Genomic DNA, 15945 nt, shown 5'->3' with positions numbered 1-15945 from the left:
CCCCCCCCCCTCCCCTTTTTTTTTTTAAAAAAAAAAATTAAAAATGACGGTCTGATGCATAAAATATTTTATATTTATATATAATTCAAAGATAATCATACTTTAAAAAATGTGATGTACACAGAAATATAATCATTTGTAGTTGTTTTTACAACACAAATTCATGACGTATAAATTACACGATAATAACTTTATTAATAAAAAAATTTATATATAATTCAAAAAATAATCATACTTTAAAAAATGTGATGTACACAGAAATATAACCATTTGTAGTTGTTTTTACAACACAAATTCATGACGTATAAATTACGCAATGATAACTTTATTAATGACACAATCAACCAAAAGCCCCATCTTAAGAAAATAAAAACATGACTTAATTGTTGAGTAAATTAAGAAGAAGAAGTAGAAGAAAAAAAAATTAGTCAAAGAAATAAAATTGATAACAGTGAAGTGAAATATATTTATCATAGCACATGAAAATCGATGTAATACCGTTTATCTGCTTTGGACCTCGTTTGAATTTGAAAATGCATTTGTTTTTCTCGTGGGACGAATTGGAAACATTGTCAACGTCTTAACAGAGGTCCATGAAAAATTTTCGGTCATTTCGTTTCGGAAATTGCGGATAACAAAATTTCATAGACTAGCACACAAAAATCGGTAAAATCTGCGGTTACCTACTTTGGAGCTCGTTTGAACTTGTAAATGCATCTGTTTTCTCCACGAGATGAACTGGACACAATGCAAACGTCTTAACGGACGTCCATGAAAAATTTCAGCCATTTCTTTTCGTGAACTCTACATCACAAAAATTCCATGGACTATAGCACACTAAAATCAGCAAAATTTACATTTACCTACTTTGGGGCTCGTTTGAACTTCAAAAGGCGCTTGTTTTCCACGAGGGACGAACTAGATGCATTGCAAACGTCTTAAACAGACGTCCATGAAAAATTTCAGCCATTTCGTTTCAGAAATTCCGAATCACAAAAATCCAATGGACAATAGCACACGAAAATCGATAAAATCTATATTTACCTGCTTTGGGGCTCGTTTGAACTTGAAATGTGTTCGTTTTGCCCGCGGGACGAAATGGATACATTGCCAACATCTTAAGGGACGTCCATGAAAATTTTAGTCATTTTTTTTTTGGATTTCCGAATAAATAAAAATTCATGGACCATAGCACAAGAAAATCGGTAATATCTGTCTTTGCCTGCTTTGGGGCTCGTTTGAACTTAAAAATGCACCTTTTTTTCCGTGGAGAGTACTGGTTCCATTTCTAAGGTCTTAACGGACGTCAAGAAAAATTTTGGTCATTTTATTTTTGGGATTTCCAGATCAAAAAGTATCCATATGCTATAGCACACGAAAAATTGGTAAAATCTAACTTTGCCTGCTTTGGGGCTCGTTTGAACTTGAAAATGCACCATTTTTCCCGCATTACAAACTGGTTTCATTTCTAAGGTTTTAACAGACGTCCATGAAAATTTTTGCCTATTTTTTTTGGGATTTCTGGATTAAAAAAATTCATGGTCTATTGCACACAAAAATTGGTAAAATCTACCATTGCCTACTTTGGGGCTCACTTGAACTTGAAAATGCATCATTTTTCTTCGCGGGACGAACTGGTTTCATTTTTAAGGTCTTAACAGACGTCCATGAAAAATTTCGACCATTTTATTTAAAAAATTTTGAGTAAAAGAATTTACGGATATAGCACACGAAAATCGGTAAAATCTAGATTTGCCTGCTTTGAGATCGTTTGAACTTGAAAATGTACTATTTATCCTCGCAGGAAAAATTAGTTTCATTTCTAAGGTTATAACGGACGTCCATGAAAAATTTCAGCCATTTTGTTTTGGGATTTTTGGATAAAGAAAAATCTATGGGTTATATAGCACACAAAAATTGGTAAGATCTATCTTTCACTGCTTTGAAGCTCGTTTGAACATGAAAATGCACCATTTTTTCCCGTGGACCGAACTGGTTCACTTTCTAAGGTCCTAACGGACATCAAAAAAAATTTTTGGCCATTTTATTTTGAGATTTCCAGATCAAAAAATATCCATGGGTTATAGAACATGAAAAATAATAAAATCTGTCTTTTCCTTCTTTGGACACGTTAGAACTTGAAAATGCACCATTTTTTCTCGCGGGACGAACTGGTTCCATTTCTAAGGTCTTGACAGACGTCCATGAAAAATTTTGGTCGTTTATATTTTCAGATTAAAAAATACATGGCTATAGTACAAGAAAATCAGACTAATCTGCCTTTGACGACTTTGGGATTGTTTGAACTTAAAAATGCACCAATTTTTTTTGCGGAACGAACTTATTCCATTTCTAAGGTCTTAACGGACGTCCATGAAAAATTTTAGCCATTTTATTTTGACATTTCTGGATTAAAAAATACATGGTCTATACCACACGAAAGTTGGTAAAATGTACCTTTGCCTGCTTTAGAGATCGTTTGAACTTGAAAATGCACAATTTTCCCTGCGGGACAAACTGGTTCAATTTCTAAGGTATTAACGTACGTCCATGAAAATTTTCGGCCATTTTAATTCAATATTTCCGAATAAAAAAAAATCTATAGGCAATAGCACATGAAAAAAGGTAAAATCTCTCTTTGTCTGCTTTAGGGCTCGTTTGAACTTGAAAATGCACCATTTCCCCCCAGGACGAACAAGTTCCATTTCTAAGGTCTTAACATACTTCCATGAAAAATTTTGGCCATTTTTTTTCGGGATTTCCAAATCAGAAAAACTTCATGGGCCATAGCACACGAAAATTATTAACATCTGTCTTTGTCTGCTTTGGGGCTTGTGTGAACTTGAAAATGCACTATTTTTCCCCGCAGGACGAACTGATCAATTTTTGAGGTTTTAACGGACGTCCATGAAAAATTTTGGTAGTTTTTTTTGGGCTTTCCGCATAAAAAATCAATGGACTATAGAACACGAAAATTAGTAAAATTTGTCGTTGCCTTCTTTGGGACTCGCTTAAACTTTAAAATGCACTATTTTTTTTCCGCGGAACAAACTGGTTCCATTTCTAAGGTTTTAACAGACGTCCATGAAAATTTTCGACCATTTTGTTCCTGAATTTCCTGATTAAAAAAATTCATAGGCTATAGCACACGAAAATCAGTAAAATCTGCCTTTGCCTTCTTTGGGACTCGTTTGAACATGAAAATGCACCATTTTCCCCACGGGACGAACTAGTTCCATTTCTAAGGTCTTAACGGACATCCATGAGAAATTTCGGCCATTTTGTTTTGAGATTTTTGGATCAAAAAAAATTCATGGGCTATAACAAATAAAAATCAGTAAAATCTGTCTTTGTTTGCTTTTAGGCTTGTTAGAACTTCAAAATATTTTCCCCGCATGACGAACTGGTTCCATTTATAAGATCTTAACGGATGTCCATTAAAAATTTCGTCCATTTTGTTTCAGGATTTTCGGATCAAAAAAATTCATGGGCTATAGCACACGAAAATAAGTACAATCTGCCTTTAAACTTCAAAATGCACCATTTTTTTCCGCGGGACGAACTTGTTCCATTTCTAAGGTCTTAACGGACTTCCATAAAAAAATTTTGGTCATTTTATTTTGAGATTTCCGAATAAAAAATCCAAGGGCTATAGCACATGAAAATCGATAAAATCTGTCTTTGCCTTCTTTGTGGCTTGTTTGAACTTGAAAATACACCATTCTTTCTCGCGGGACAAACTGGTTCCATTTATAAGGTCTTAATAGATGTCCATGAAAAATGTTGGCCATTTTTGTTTTATGATTTCTGAATAAAAAAAATTAATAGGCTATATTACACGAAAATCGATAAAATCTAACTTTGCCTGCTCTGGGCTCGTTTAAACCTAAAAATGTACAATTTTTTCCCGCGGGATGAACTGTTTCAATTTCTATGGTCTTCACAGACGTCTATGAAAAGTTTTGGCCATTTTATTTTGAGATTTAAGGATACAAAAAATCCATTGACTACTATTTTGGGCTCGTTTGAACTTGAAAATACATTATTTTTTCCGGAGGAACGAACTGCTTCCATTCTAGGGTCTTAATGGACGTCAATGAAAAATTTTGGCCATTTTTTTTGGATTTCCAGATTAAAAAAAATATATGGGCTATAGCACATGAAAATCGTTAAAATCTGCATTTGCCTACTTTGGAGCTCGTTTGAACTTAAAAATGCACCATTTTTCTCCGCATAACAAACTGGTTCCATTTCTAAGGTCTTAACAGACGTACATGAAAGATTTCGGTCATTTTGATTTGATATTTTTGGATTAAAAAATTCATGGCAATAGCACGCAAAAATCGGTAGAATCTTCCTCTGTCTGCTTTGGGCTCGTTTGAACTTTAAAATGCACCATCCCCCCCGAGATGAACATGTTCCATTTCTAAGGTCTTAACGGACGTCGATGAAAAATTTCGGCTATTTTATTTCGAGATTTCTGAATAAAAAAAACTTCATGGGCCATAGAAAATTGGTAATATATGCATTTGTGTGCTTTGACTCGTTTGAACTTGAAAATGCACCATTTTTCCCCGAGAGACGAACAAGTTCCATTTTTAGCGTCTTAACGAACGTTCATGAAAAATTTTAACGGACGTCCATGAAAACTTTCTAAGGTTTTAACGGACGTCCATGAAAACATTCGATAATTTTGTTTCAAAATTTCGAATAAAAATATGCATGGGCTATATCACACAAAATCAGTAAAATCTGTCTTTGCCTGCTTTGTGGCTCGTTTAAATTTGAAAATGCACCATTTTTTTCCCGCAGAACGGACAGCTTCAATTTCTAAGGTCTTAATGGACATCCATGAAAAATTTCGACCATTTTGTGTCAGGATTTCCGAATGAAAAAAATCCATGGGCTATAACACAATAAAATCGGTAAAATCTACATTTGCTTCTTTAGGGCTCGTTTGAACATGAAAATGCACCATTTTTCATCGCGAGACGAACTTGTTTAATGTCTTAGGTTTTAACGGACGTTCATGAAAAATTTCGATCATTTCCTTTCAGAATTTTTGGATTAAAAAAATCAATGGAAAATAGTATACGAAAATCGGTAAAATCTGCCATTTCTTGCTTTGGGGATCGCTTGAACTTGAAAATGCACCAATTTTTCTCCGCGGGACGAACTGGTTCCATTTCTAAGATCTTAACGTACGTCCATGAAAAATTTTCGACCATTTTATTTCGGGATTTTTGAATGAAAAAATCCATGCATGATAATCAGTAAAAATCCGCCTTTGCCTGCTTTTGGGGCTTTTGAAATTTTAAATGCACCAGTTTTTTCTGCGGGACGAATTTATTCCATTTTTGAAGTCTTAGCGGATGTCTTTGAAAATTTTTAGCTATTTTTTTCAGCAGGATGAACTTGTTCAATTTCGAAGGTCTTAATGGACGTACATCAAAAATTTCGACCATTTTATTTTGGTATTTTCGGATGAAAAAAATTTATAGGCTATAGCACATGAAAATCGGTAAAATCTATCTTTGCCTGCTTTGGTGTTCGTTTGAACTTGAAAACGCACAAAATTTCTCGCTAGACGAAGTGGTTCCATTTCTCAGGTCTTAATGGACATCAATGAAAAATTTCGGCCTGTTCTTTTCGGGATTGCTTGAGCAAACAAACAATCAATGGGATATGGCATACGAAAATTCATAAAATCTGTCTTTGTGTGCTTTTGGTCTCGTTTAAATTTCAAAATGTACCATTTATCCTCACGGGATGAACTGATTCTATTTCTTATGTCTTAACGGACGTCCATGATAATTTTCGGCCATTTCGTTTCAGTATTTCTAGATAAAAAAATTCATGCGCTATAGCACACTAAAATCAATAAAATATTTTTTTGTTTGCTTTGTGGCTCATTTAAAATTGAAAATGTACCAATTTTCCCCGCGGTACGAACTAGTTCAATTTCTAAGATCTTAATGGTTATCCATGAAAAATTTCGGCAATTTTGTGTCAGGATTTGTGGATTAAAAAAAATTCATGCGCTATAGCACACCAAAATTGTTATAATCTACCTTTGCCTGCTTCGGGCCTTGATTGAACTTGAAAATTTACAATTCTTCTCCGCGGGACAAACTGGTTCTATTTCTAAGGTCTTAACGGACGTCCATGAAAAATTTTGGTCATTTTGTTTCAGGATTTCCGGTTTAAAAAAAGTTTCATGGGCTATAGCACATGAAAATCGATAAAATCTGTCTTTGCCTACTTTGGGGCTCGTTTGAACTTAAAAATGCACCATTTTTCCCGCGGTACGAACTGGTTCCATTTCTAAGGTCTTAACGGATGTCCATGAAAAATTTCAATCATTTTGTTTTGAGATTCTGAATTTAAAAAGATCCATGGACTATAGCACACGAAAATCGGTAAAATCTGTTTTTCCCTTCTTTGGGACTCGTCTGAACTTGAAAATGCACCATTTTTTCCCGCGGTATGAACTGTTCCATTTCTAAGGTCCTAACGTACATCCATGAAAAATTTTGGCCAATTTTTTTTTTAAAAGTTACGGATGTAAAAAAACTCAATGAGAAAGTTACGGATATAAAAAAAACTCAATGAGTTGTAGCATACAAAAATTTATAAAATTTGTCTTTCCTTACTTTGGAACTCGTTTTGACTTGAAAATGCACCATATATCCTCCCGGGACAAACTGGTTCCATTTCTAAGGTCTACAGGGACGTAAATGAAAAATTTTGGCCATTTTGTATTAGAATTATCAGACCAAAAAAATCATTTGCTATAGCAAAAGAAAATCGATAAAATCTTTCTTTACCTTCTTTGGGCGCGTTTAAACTTCAAAAGGCATAATTTTTCTCTGCGGGACGAACTGGTTCCATTTCTAAGGTTTTATCGGACATCCATGAAAAATTTTGGTTATTTTTTATCGGTATTTCTGATTCACAAAAAATCTATAGGCTATGGCACACGAAAATCGGTACAATCTGTCTTTACCTGCTTTGGGGCTAGTTTGAACTTCAACATGCACCATTTTTCCATGCGGGATAAATTAATTTCATTTCTAAATCTTAACGGACGTCCATGAAAAATTTCGGCCATTTATATTCATGACTCTTGAGTAAAAAATCATTCATGGGCTATAGCATATAAAAATCGGTAAAATCTGTCTTTGGGACTCGTTTTAATTTGAAAATGCACCATTTTCTCCTGCAGGACAAACTAGTTCAATTTCTAAGGTCTTGAAGGACGTCCATGAAAAGTTTCGATTATTTTGTTTCGGTATTTTTGAATCAAAAAAATTTATGGGCTATAGCATACGAAAATTGGTAAAATTTGTCTTTGCCTGCTTTGGTGATCGTTTGAACTACAAAATGCATCATTTTTCCCCGTGAGACGTAGTGGTTTCATTTATAAGGTCTTATCGAACGTCCATGAAAAGTTTCTGTCATTTTATTTTGAGATTTCTGAAACTAAAAAAATCTGTAGGCTAAATCGATAAATTCTGCTTTTGCCTTCTTTGGGGCTCGTTTGAACTTGAAAATGCATCATTTTTTTTCGCGGTATGAACTCGTTCCATTTCTAAGGTTCTAACGGCCTTTATAAAAAATCACGGCAATTTTTTTTTAGAGATTTTAGGATTAAAAAACAACTCCATGGGCTATAGCACACTAAAATTTGTAGAATTTGTCTTTCCCTTCTTTGGGGCTCGTTTGGACTTGAAAATGCACCATTTTTCCCACTGGACGAACTTGTTCCATTTCTAAAGTATTAACGGACATTAATGAAAAAATTTCTGCCATTTTGTATTGGGATTTCCGGATAAAAAAAAATCATTGGTTATAGCTCACGAAAATCAGTAAATCTTCCTTTGCCTTCTTTGGGGCTCGTTTGAACTTTTAAATGCATCATTTTTCTCCGCAAAAGAACTGGTTCCATTAATAAGGTCTTATCGAACATCCATGAAAATTTCGGTCATTTTGTATCGGTATTTCTGATTCACAAAAAATCTTTGGGCTATAGCACACGAAAATCGGTAAAATTAGTCTTTGCCTACTTTGGGGCTAGTTTGAACTTCAAAATGCACCGTATTTTTCGTGGGACAAAGTGGTTTCATTTCTAAATCTTAACGGACGTCCACAAAAAATTTCGGTCACTTGTTTTAATGATTTCCGGATAAAAAATAATCTATGGGCCATAGCACATAAAAATCTGTAAAATTTGCCTTTGCCTTTTTTGGGGCTTGTTTGAATTTGAAAATGAACCATTTTTCTTCGCAGGACAAACTGGTTCAATTTCTAAGGTATTAATGGACGTCCATGAAGCTTTTTAATAATTTTATTTTGGTATTTCTGGATAAAAAAATTCATGGGCTATAGTACACGAAAATCGATAAAATCCGTCTTTACCTTCTTTGGGATTTGTCTGACTTGAAAATACACCACTTTTCCCGCATGATGAACTGGTTCTATTTTTAAGGTCTTAACGGACGTCAATGAAAAATTTCAACCATTTTGTTTCAAGATTGGTGGATCAATAAAAATCAATGGACTATAGCACACGAAAATCGATAAAATCTGTGTTTGCCTATTTTAGGGCTCATTTGAACATGAAAATGCATCATTTATCTGCACAGGACGAAACAGTTCTATTTCTTGGTATTTACGGATGTCAATGACACTTTCGGTCATTTTGTTTCAGGATTTCTAGAACGAATAAAATCCATAAGCGATAGCAAACGAAAATTAGTAAATATGTCTTTGCGTGTTTTGGGCATATTTGAATTTGAAAATGCATCATTTTTCTCCGCGAGACGATTTGATTCCATTTCTATGGTCTTAACGGACGTCCATGAAAAATTTTGGCCATTTCGTTTGGGATTTCCGGATTAAAAAAATTCATGGGCTATAGCACACGAAAATCAATAAAATCTTCCTTTGCCTGCTCTGGGACTCGTTTGAACTTGAAAATGCACCATTTTTTTCGGCAAAACAAATTGGTTCCATTCCTAATGTCCTAATGGACATCAATAAAAAATTACACCCATTTTATTTTGGGATTATCATATTAAAAAAATCCATGGCTATTGCACACTAAAATTAGTAAAATCTGTCTTTGCCTTCTTTTGAGCTCGTTTGAACTTGAAAATGCATCATTTTTCGCCGCAAGATGAATTGGTTTCATTTTTAAGGTCTTAACGGACGTCCATGAAAAATTTCAACAATTATGTCTTGAGATTTCTGGGTAAAAAAAATTCATGGGTTATAGCACAAGAAAATGAGTAAAATATCCTTCGCTGCTTTGGGGCTCATATGAACTTTAATGCATCATTTTTCCCCACGGGACGAACTGGTTCCATTTCTAATGTCTTAATAGGTGTCCTTCAAAAAATTTCAGCAATTTTATTTTGGAATTTCAGGATCAAAAAATTTCATGGACTATAACACACGAAAATTGATAAAATCTATCTTTGCCTACTTTGAGCTCGTTTGAACTTTAAAATGCACCAGTTTTTTCTACGGAATGAACTTATTCCATTTCTAACGTCTTAACGGACGTCCATGAAAAATTTCAGCCATTTTGTTTCAGGATTTATGGATCAAAAAAAATCAATGGGCTATACCACACGAAAATTGGTACAACTTGTCTTTACCTGCTTTGTGGCTCGTTTGACGTCAAAATGCACCATTTTCACCCACGAAATGAACTGGTTTCCTTTATGAGATATTAATGGACGTTCACAAAAAATTTCGTTTATTTTATTTTGAAATTTTTGAATAAAAAAAATTCATGGGCTATAGCGCACGAAAATTGGTAAAATCTACTTTTACCTTCTTTAAGGCTCATTTAAACTTGAAAATGCATCATTTTTCTCTGCGGAATGAACTTTTTCATTTCTAAGGTGTTAACGGTCATGTATGAAAAATTTTGGCCATTTTATTTCGGAATTTTCGGATAAAAAAATCTATTGGCTATACCACACGAAAATCGGTATAATCTGTCTTTGGCTACTTTGGAGTTTATTTGAACTTGTAAATGCACCATTTTTCCCCGTGGGACGAATTTATTCCATTTTTAAGGTCTTAAGGGACGTTAATGAAATTTTTTTCCCTTTTGCTTTGGGATTGCCGAATCAAAAAATTTATTGCACACGAAAATCGATAAAATCTTCCTTCGCCTTCTTTGGGGCTCATTTGATCTTAAAAATACATCATTTTTCTCCGCGGGATAAACTGTTTCCACTCTTAAGGTATTAACAAACGTCCATGAAAAGTTCCTGTCATTTTTTTCGGTATTTTTCGATCAAAAAAATCTATAGGTTATAGCATACAAAAATTGTTAAAATTTGTCTTTGCCTGCTTTGTGGCTTCTTTGAACTTTGAAATGCACAATTTTTCTATGCAGAATAAACTGGTTCCATCTCTAAATTTAACGGACGTCCATGAAAAATTTAGGCCATTTGTTTTCATGATTTTCGAATAAAAAATAATTCATCCGTAGCACACAAAAATCGGTAAAATTCGTTTTTGCCTTCTTTCAGACTTATTAGAACTTGAAAATGCAATATTTATTCCCTTGATATGAACTTGTTCGATTTCTAAGGTCTTAATGGACGTCAATAAAAATTTTCGGCTATTTTGTTTTGGGATTGCTGGATAAAAAAAACAAGGGTTATAGTGTACGAAAATTGGTAAAATCAGCTTTTGCCTACTTTGAGGCTCGTTTGAGCTTGCAAATGCACCATTTATCCCCACAGAATGAACTGGTTCCATTTCTAAGGTCTTAACGGACGTTTTTGAAAACTTTCGACAATTATGTTTCAGATATTTTGGAATTAAAAAATGTATGGGCTATTTTGTGGAATTTTTTCTAGCGGAACAAACTGGTTCAATTTCTAATGTCTTAACGGGCATCTATTAAAAATTTCGGCCACTTTTGTGTTGGAATTTCTGAATCAAAAAAATTCATAGGTATAGCACACCAAAATCGATAAAATCTACCTTTACCCACTTTGATGCTCGTTTGAACATGAATATGCACCATTTTTCTCCTTGGCATTAACTGTTCCATTTCTAAGTTCTTAATGGACGTCCATGAAAAATTTTGGCCTTTTTATTGCGAGATTTTCGAATAAAAAATTCATGAGGTATAGCACACAAAAATTGGTTAAATCTTTCATTGCGTGCTTTGGGCTCGTATGAACTTGAAAATGCACCATTTTTCTACGTTAGACGAACTGGTTCCATTTATAAGGTCTTAACGGACGTCAATGAAAAATTTTGGCCATTTTGTTTTAGCATTTTCGGATAAAAATAAATCCATGGATGAAAATCGGTAATATCTGTCTTTGCATGCTTTTGGGTCGTTTGAACTTTAAAATGCATCAGTTTTCCATGCGGGATGAACTTATTCCATTTTTGAGGTCTTAGCGGATGGCCATTAAATTTTCAGTCATTTTATTTCGGGATTTCTGGATCAAAAAAATCATGAGCTATAGCACACAAAAATCGGTATAATATGTCTTGCCTTCTTTGGGGCTTGTTTGAATTTGAAAAATGTACTATTTTCCCTGCAGGTCGAACTGATTCAATTTTAATGGACGTCCATGAAAAATTTCAGTCATTTTATTTCTGTATTTTTGGATGAAAAAAAATTCATGGGCTATAGCACACAAAAATTCAGTAAAATTTATCTTTGCCTGCTTTAAGGTTCATTTGAACTATAAAATGCATCATTTTTCCCGCGGGATGAACTGGTTCCACTTCTTACGTCTTAATGGACGTCAATGAAAAATTTCGGCCATTTTATTTCGGGATTGCTTGAGCAAAAAAAATTTATGATTTATAACACACAAAAATCGATAAAATCTGTCTTTGCGTGCTTTGGTGCTCGTTTGAACTTGAAAATGCATCATTTATCCTCATGGGATGAACTGATTCCATTTCTTTGGTCTTGAAGGAAGTTCATGAAAACTTTCAGCCATTTTATTTTAGGATTTATTGATCAAAAAAATCGATGGCTATAACACACAAAAATCGATAAAAAATCTCTTTTTTTCTACTTTATGGCTCGTTTAACTTTAAAATGAAGAAATTTTCCACGCGGGATGAAATAGTTCAATTTCTAAGGTCTTAACATGCACCTATGAAAAATATCTAGCCATTTTCTGCCGGCATTTCCGGATGAAAAAAATTCATGGGTACCAAAATCGTTAAAATATACCTTTATGTGCTTTGGGGTTCGTTTGAACTTGAAAATTCACCATTCTTCTCCGCTGGGCGTACTAGTTCCATTTCTAAGGTCTTAACAGACGTCCATGAAAAATTTCGGTCATTTTATTTTGGGATTTTTGGATAAAAAAAATTCATGGGCTATAGCACACGAAAATCGATAAAATCTGTCATTGCCTGCTTTGAGCTCGTTTGAACTTGAAAATGCACCAGTTTTCTCCATGGGATGAACTGTTTTACTTTATTAGATCTTAATGGACTTCCTTGAAAAATTTTGGCCATTTTGTTTTGAAATTTTTGAATAAAAAAAATTAATGGGCTATAGTCCACGAAAATTGGTAAAATCTGCTTTTGCCTTCTTTGGAGCTCATCTGAACTTGAAAATGCACCATTTTTCCCCGCGGGATGAACTTGTTCATTTCTAAGGTCTTAACGGTCATCCATGAAAAATTTTGGCCCTTTTATTTTGGAATTTCTTGATTTAAAAAAATCTATGTGCTATACCACGCGAAAATCTATAGAATCTGTCTTTGGCTACTTTGGGGTTCGTTTGAACTTGTAAATGCACCATTTTTTTGTGCGGGACGAATTGATTCCATTTCTAAGGTCTTAAGGGACGTCCGTTAACACCTTCTTTGGGCTCGTTTGATCTTAAAAATGCATCATTTTTTCTCCACGGGGAAAGTGGTTATATTTCTAAGGTATTAACAGACGTCCATGAAAAATTTCTATCATTTTATTTTGATATTTTTTGAACAAAAAATCTATAGGCTATAGCACACGAAAATCGTTAAAATTTTTCTTTGCCTGCTCTGGGCTTGTTTGAACTTCAAAATACACAATTTTTCTCTGCGGGACAAACTGGTTCTATTTATAAACTTAACGGACGTCTATAAAAAATTTAGGCCATTTATTTTCATGATTTTCGAATAAAAAGTAATTTATGGGCAATAACACATGAAAATGGATAAAAATCTGTTTTTGCCTTCTTTGCAATATTTTTCCCTCGGGCAAACCGGTTTATTTCTAAGGTCTTAATGGACGTTAATGAAAAAATTTGATCATTTTGTTTCGGGATTACTGGATATAAAAAAACATAGGCTATAGCGTACTAAAATTGGTAAATCAGCTTTTGCCTACTTTGAGGCTCGTTTGAACTTGAAAATTGCACCATTTATCCCCTTCGGATGAACTGGTTTCGTTTCTAAGGTCTTTACGGACGTCAATGAAAACTTTCAAGAATTATGTTTCAGAATTTTTTGATTTAAAAAATTCATGGGCTATATAACACGAAAATTTGTAAAATCTGTTTTTGCCTGCTTTGTGATTCATTTAAACTTGAAAATGCACCAATTTTCCTTGCGGGATGAACTTATTCAATTTCTGAGGTTTTAGCGTACGCCATGAAAATTTTCAATCATTTTGTTTTGGGATTTCTGGATATAAAAAAAATCATGGATTATAGCACACAAAAATTGGTATAATCCGCCTTTACCTTCTCTGGGGTTTGTTTTAATTTGAAAAAAATGCACTATTTTCCCTGCAGGACGAACTGATTCAATTTCTAAGGTCTTAATGGATGTCCATGGAAATTTTTGGCCATTTTGTTTTGGTATTTTTGGATTAAAAAAAAATCATGGGCTATAGCACACAAAAATAAGTAAAATTGATCTTTGCCTGCTTTAGGGTTCGTTTGAACTATAAAATACATCATTTTTCCCGTGGGGATGAACTGGTTCCACTTCTTAAGTCTTAATGGACGTCAACTAAAAATTTCGGCCATTTTATTTTAGGATTTCTTGAACAAAAAAAATCCATGGGCTATAGTACTCGAAAATTGGTAAAATCTACATTTGCATGCTTTGGGCTCGTTTGAACTTGAAATGCATCATTTATACCCACGAGATGAACTGATCCTTTTCTTTAATCTTAAAGGAAGTTCATGAGAACTTTCAGCCATTTTGTTTAAGGATTTCTAGATCAAAAAAATCCATGGGCTATATACACTAAAATCGGTAAAAAATCTCTCTTTTCCTGCTTTGTGGCTAATTTTAACTAGAAAATGAACAAATTTTTCATACGGGACGAACTAGGTCAATTTCTAAGTTCTTAAAATGCACCCATGAAAAAATTTTGGTCATTTTGTGGTGGCATATCCGAATCAAAAAAATTCATGGGCTATAAGCACACCAAAATCGTTAAAAGCTACCTTTGCCTGCTTTGGCTAGTTTGGACTTGAAAATTAACCATTCTTCTCAGCGGAACAAATTAGTTCCATTTCTTATGTCTTAACGGACATCCATGAAAAATTTTGGCCATTTTGTTTCGGGATTTTCGAATAAAAAAATCCATGGGCCACATGAAAGTTGATAAAATCTGTCATTGTCTGCTTTGGGCTCGTTTGAACTTGAAAATGCACTATTTTTCTCCGGGGGACGAACTTGTTCCGTCTCTTAGGTTTTAACGAACGTCTATGAAAAATTTCAGTCATTTTGTTTCAAGATTTATGGATAAAAAAATTTCATGGGCTATAGCACATGAAAGTCGGTAAAACTTGTATTTGCCTGCTTTGGGGTTCGTTTGAACTTCAAATTGCACCATTTTTCCCGCGAAATGAAATGGTTCCATTTTTAAGGTCTTAACGGACGTCCATGAAAAATTTTGGTCATTTTGTTTTGAGATTTTCGTATTTAAAAAAAAATCATGGGCTATAGCACACGAAATCGATAAAATCTACTTTTGCCTTCTTTGGGACTTGTTTGAACTTGAAAATGCATCATTTTTTTCCGCGGGATGAACTGTTTCCATTTCTAAGGTCCTAACGGACATCCAAAAAAAATTTCGCCATTTTTTTTGATATTTCCGAATAAAATGAACTCCACGGACTATAGCACACGACAATATGTAAAATTTGTCTTTTCTACTTTGGGCTTGTTGGACTTGAAAATGTACCATTTTTTTCTGCGGATAAACTGGTTCCATTTTTAAGGTGTTAACGGACGTCAATGAAAATTTTTTAGCCATTTTGTATTATTATTGTCGGATTAAAAAATTTATTGGCTATAGCACACGAAAATCGGTAAAATCTTCCTTTACCTCGTTTGGTGCTCATTTGAAATTTAAAATGCATCATTTTTGGTATTTCCGAATAAAAAAATCTATGGAAAAGGGCCTAAAATACCCTCAAAGTATTGGAAATGGTACAAAATTACCCTTCATCCACTTATTGGCTCCAAAATGCCCTTCTCATCCACCTATTCGCTCCAAAATATCCTTGTCATCTACCTTTGGGTTCAAAATTGACCATTTATTTAACGATTTTAAAATTAAATTGCTTAAATATTTTTTGATATATTTGGCGCTCAACTATTGGTTATAATTTAATTTATTAATATAGTTTTTAAACCACCCATTACCCAGTCATTAATAACTAAATCCACCCAATTAATAAACCAATTATTACATCAAAATCGCCATAAACACTACTAAAACACAACGAAATTATAGATTTCTGAAAATGACATCCAAAATTTTTCGAGTCTGAATCGAAGCCCCAATTAAATTTAAGTTGAGCCGCTTATTTAGGAGGACACTTTCAATAGGATTCTCTGTTAACTTTGAATTCGAAATTTTTGATTAAATGTAAAGAAGTAGTACATCCCGAATTAATTCATGCACTTTTTTTAATATAATTTTATAAATATT

This window comes from Solanum pennellii, chromosome 1, assembly GCF_001406875.1.
Source record: "Solanum pennellii chromosome 1, SPENNV200".
Lineage (NCBI taxonomy): Eukaryota > Viridiplantae > Streptophyta > Magnoliopsida > Solanales > Solanaceae > Solanum > Solanum pennellii.
Note: the sequence above shows the minus strand (reverse complement) of the source record.